Source organism: Etheostoma cragini, chromosome 20 (assembly GCF_013103735.1).
Source record: "Etheostoma cragini isolate CJK2018 chromosome 20, CSU_Ecrag_1.0, whole genome shotgun sequence".
Classification (NCBI taxonomy): domain Eukaryota; kingdom Metazoa; phylum Chordata; class Actinopteri; order Perciformes; family Percidae; genus Etheostoma; species Etheostoma cragini.
The window spans coordinates 23982404-23988135 of NC_048426.1; the positions used below are offsets into that span (position 1 = coordinate 23982404).

General features: G+C 42.1%; 1 protein-coding gene across 1 annotated transcript in view; it reads left to right on the forward strand.

Moving 5' to 3' along the window:
- The window catches only part of akap6 (A kinase (PRKA) anchor protein 6), a 158542-nt gene that overhangs the window by 114847 nt on the left and 37963 nt on the right, over positions 1–5732 (forward strand). The window lies entirely within an intron of this gene.

Below are 5732 nucleotides of genomic sequence, written 5' to 3' on the forward strand. Positions count from 1 at the left end.
CTGTGTTTTTAGTCTGTTTTCGGTCTGTTTTTTGTCTGTTTTTAGTCTGTTTTCGGTCTGTGTTTTTAGTCTGTTTTCAGTCTGTTTTTTTGTCTGTTTTTGTTCTGTTTTCGGTCTGTGTTTTTAGTCTGTTTTCGGTCTGTTTTCAGTCTGTTTTAGAATAGGAAATTATTAGACAGAAATGAAACATACACTATAATTTTTATAACACAACTCATATAATAATTACAAAATACACAAGTTAATGTTTAGATAAAGTGGAATCGACGACAGCGGAGAATGATATTGTCAGGATCACTTTCAGATGAACAATAGAAACACTGACAGCCAAACACATTCATATGTTGTTAAACTTCAACCAATGTAGTTATCTGTATACTCACCTTCTCTAATCAATAGGTATTTCTTAACTGAGTTCAAAAGAGTTTTAAAAGTTGATTTCTTGACTTTTAAATCGGATTTTACAGCTTTCTCGTGTTCATTCTTGCATTGCTCAACGTGACCATTTGCTTTGTATGGTTGCTCCTATAAGTAAAGCAAAGTTACCTCCTGTGGCATGTCTAGTTGCATAGACACTCGTCAAAATGTCCAAATATCCAAGGGTCTCTTGTCTGTCTCTCTCTATCCGTCTTCAGCTTATCTCCCCCCCCCCCCCCCCCCCCCCCCCCCCCCCCCCCCCCCCCCACATGGCGTTTGAGTAGCATATTAACAGGCCTATCAGCGCCCTCGTCGGCATCTGCTGCTCTGACACAAATTGGGAATTAACTGGAATTGATGTCCTGCGCCTCGCCTCTGAACTGTCCCGGCACTGTGAAGAATTTATGCCACGGACGCACGTGCACGCACACACACACACAGACACACACACACACACACACACACACACGCAGGCCGAACGATGGAGAAAATTAGGTGGTTGTAAATTAACTTAATCTTTTCTGTTGTGGTTTTTGGCGGCAGCTTGTCGTTTGCCGCAGTTGTTCAAGGTCAAACTGTGTGTGCGTGTGTGTGTGCGTGTGTGTGTGTGTGCAGATAGATAGATTAATATAAACTAATTAAAAAACATAAGTCTATCTTAACGTTGTGTTCATGTTCATATCACTGTTTATTGTGTTCTGTCTAAACATTTGGACAAAATGTTTCTTTCAAAAAAATTGCTATTAAAACTAGCCAATAGAGCCATTTGGATTGAAAACTAGGTGATTGATTGATTGATTAATTGATTGATTAAGTAGATAGGTAGGTGGATGGATGGATGATATAGAAGTATGTAGGTACATGGATGGACAGACAGTACAGTAGGAGATACAGAAAAAAAAGAAGCTTTGTTTAGTTCACCTGGAGTTAAATGAAAAACAGCCTCAACGATGTTTTCATCTGCTTAGTCATCCTTTTCTCATCAGCGCTCTAAAACACGCCATCTCTCCCTTTGTTCCAGCCGCTTCTTCCCTCTCTTTCCTCTCTTATCTGCTCATTCTCTTCACCGTTTGCATTCTCCAGAAATCATCTTTCACTCTCTCTCTTAATTTCTCTGTTCCCTCCTCATTCCTTTTCCACTTTCCCCTCCTCCCTCTAGCTCTTCCTGAGTTGCCTTTGCATATGTTTCCCTCTCTGTCCTTTTTTCAGTTTCAATTCAATTTCAATTTTATTTATAGTATCAATTCATAACAAGAGTTATCTCAAGACACTTTACAGATAGACCACACTCCAGGATTTACAAGGACCCAACAGGTCTAGCTTCTCCTCCAGAGCAACATTCAGTGTAAGCCTCCTTGCATCCACAGTGTTTAATTTGAACAGTTACAAATCATTAGATACTGATAAATGTATCATATGTTCAGAAAAAGATTCAATTATTTGTGTTTCTATGTCTTCTTGTCTCTTAACTAACACCTGATAGCTTTAATCCTCGTGCATGCTCCGTCTCCATCCCTCAGTTGAACTAACCCCAGACTCATAATCGTGCTTCCTCTACTCAGCACAGCACTAACTGCTCATTTCCCCGGTCGGGGGGGTCCTGTAATCGCCCCTCTTCATCCTCTAATGGGCTGGTTTCACCTGCTCGAGGAGTGTTTCCACTCAGGAGGCAGAGAGGCGCTGCCATGCCCACGACTCGACACCTCACACACACATGCTAATGAGCTCCGGGGCTCGTTCAGGAGCAGCCCTCCGTTCACCGCTCGACGTTTCGCTCGTCATGGCCGCTTGTTGAAAAAGCCGCGAGATAAAAGCCTCCTGGTGCTTTAGATTCCTGTCTAAACAATGCAAGATGAACCCCGGTGGAGAGCTTTCAGGACAGTTGTTGAGTAGAAAGGCTAGTAAAACAAATCTGGAAGCTGAGAAAATATTATTCACATAACAAACACAGCAGATAATGAACGCTCAGCTTTCAACATCGGACTGTTAAAGGAATAGATCATCAAAAAACAGGAGGAACTGTAAATAGTACCCCGAATAATTAAGAAGAGCAGAACAATGGACATCTGGAACAATAAACTATTAATACAAAACCTTTGGTTCTGTGCAACAACTCTAATTCCATTTGTACTTGTCAATTGATGTGAAATTTCCCCAAAAACAGCTAATTATTAAGAAGAAGAAGAAGAGCAGAGCGTATGAGAGCAAACAGACTGAGACAGAAGCACTCGAAAACCCGTTCTCACTCCCAACTCGTACAATGCTATGTCAGAACTCTGTTTTTCTTTCAAACAGATTGTCCCAAAAAGTATCGTGGATGGTTCCCAACAACGCTCCTCACATGTTTAACTCATAATCAGTGCACTACTTCCAATGAATTTGGGTGTTTTTTGTCAATTTAATTGCATTTATAGGACAAAAATAATTGATATAAGAACTTGTGTGTGACAAATAAAAAATAAGAAAAGTTTTAAAAAGAGTGTTTTAAAAGAATGTGAGACACGTATAAAAAAAGCTTTAAAAATGTAATACAGAATACAGACCAGGTCTAGACCACAGTCCAGAACTTACATGGACCCATCAGGTCTAGTAGGTTCCTCCAGAGCAAGCAACAGGGCCACAGTGGAGAGGAAAAAGTTCTTTTAGGAAGAAACCTGGGACAGACCCAGTCCCAGGCCTAGACCCAGACCCAGACCCTGACACAGACCCAGACAGACCCAGGCCCAGGCCCAGACCCAGACCCAGGCCCAGACCCTGACCTAGACCCAGACCCAGACCCTGACACAGACCCAGACAGACCCAGGCCCAGACCCAGACAGACCCAGACCCTGACACAGACCCAGACAGACCCAGGCCCAGACCCAGACAGACCCAGACCCAGACCCAGACCCAGACCCAGACAGACCCAGGCCCAGACCCAGACCCAGGCCCAGACCCAGACCCTGACACAGACCCAGACAGACCCAGGCCCAGACCCAGACCCAGGCCCAGACCCAGACCCAGACCCTGACCCAGACCCAGGCTCTTGGGTCTGATGGGCCGGTTGGGGTTAGAATGAAGAGTGGCAATAATATATCTATCTGTAAAACATCTGTTAGTAGTAATATCCATCTGTATATTATATTCATTACATATCCAGCTGTAAATATTGTTCACAATACTAGTTATCTATATATTATATTCATAGGACAAATCTATCTGTAGAATTCTGTTAATAATAGTATTAATTTCTATTTGAATCAGTGCATATCCATGTCCTTCACTTATGGAACCAGTCTATATCCTGCACCTGCTGCTATTGCACTTCTGGTTAGACCTGAACTGCATTTCGTAGCCTTGTACCTGTGTAACGACAATAAAGTTGAATCTAATCTAATCTAATCCAATCTAATCTGATCTGATCTAATTAATCTAATCTAAGTGGACTAGAAGTATATCAAGTAACATCAAATGTACGTCAAAATTAGGAAATGTAATGAGTTACATTCCACCGCTGCAAAATAGTCTACAACTATGGAAGATTCCCACTACTATCACTACTATATCCTAATAATAGTAACTTCTAATCCCAAAAACGTCTGAATCCGTGCAGATTATAGCTAAAATTATAAAGAAAACTGCAGCGCTCATATTCCCACTTGACTGGTTTCTGATGTCGGACCCTCGCTTGTTATGGTTGTTAATAACGCTCGTTGTGATCCGCAGAGAACATCAGAAGTTCCTTTGTTCTCTATTGATGAGCACTGGTCAGGGGAAAACACACACACACACACACACACACACACACACACAGTACACACACACTAAATCCATGTGGGGGAACAGCGGCTGGCTGTGTCTTACTGTGTGATCAACAGGGGTTGGAAAATTACTCTGCAGAGCTTATTACGCTCGCACATGCACACACACACACACACGCACATACACACGCGCACACACGCACGCACGCACACACACACACACACACACACTTGCAGTCTCATGTTATTGTAAGTTGTTCCTGTGTTTGCTTTGAGTCTAAACATGGTTTTGTTGTCGCTGTGACATCAGCTCTGAATTAGCAGATGATCTGTTTGCACCCGGAACAACACCAGTGACACTGTGATTATTATTATTATTATTATTAATATTCATGTTATTATTATTAATATTATTATTATTATTATTATTACATATTCAGCAGCAGCTCCGACGCCCTCCCTGTCCTGCAGCACTTTAGGAATAAATGCAAGGCATCCCCCTTTCATCGATCCGTGCATTTCCAAAGGTAAACGATTAACGATCGTGTCGTGCATTGATTGATGGCCGCTTTGCATGATGGGATATTGACACAAGGAGTCCTCGCTCTGCCGCTACGTTTACATTGCTTCCTTTTGATTTCTAAGTTTTTTTTTTATCTCGGTGCACCCATGTGTTTTTAGTAGGGGTGTGCACCAAAATCTGCGATTCACATTCAAATTGCACATCAAGCTCTGCCGATTCAAAATGGATTCATAAAATTCCCCAAATATACATTTTAAAATTTAATTTTGATTTATTATTATTGTATGTCTACTGCAATCACATGATGGATAGATAGATACGTTATTGATCCCCAAGGGGAAATTCAAGGTGCCAGTAGCGTACAGACATCACACACAACATACACACACACACACACACACACACACACACACACACACACACACACACACACACACACACAACAAGATGTTAAAAATAACTTATTTATGAAAGTTATGGACATGAATATACATTTACATGCATACATACACACATGGAAAAACCACATTTACATACTGTGAATTGTTTTTTTTTGTAAATGAGAGTTGTTTTTGAATCGAAAATCGATATTGAATTGAATCGTGAGTCCAAAAAAAAAAAAAATTTTATATAATTGATTGTGACATTTTCTGACTTTCCCTAGTTTTTAGCTCCAGTAGAAGAACTTATCTCCGTTTAAACTAACGTGCCCAAACCTCATATCTCATTAACGTTCTCGTACTCTGGGCATAAACCAGAGGCAGCGTGGAGACTCCGCCCCCTGCTGGTGGTTGCCACGCTACCGTTAGTAGCTCAGTCTCAGAGACCGGCACGCCGTGACCCACTGGGGCGGCAAAATGTTGGCGTCGGTGTTGCCGAAGGTCTTCGTTTACGGCGGTTGGTACGGTAACACAACCCTGCAGATTCATCACCAAAACGGGTCAGAAGGGTTCCAGATGTCTCCGGGTTAGGGGCTCAGAAATGCTAGAGCACGGGGAATGATATGGGGGACGCTAGAGCAGGGGGAATGAGAGGGGAAAACGTCAGAGCAG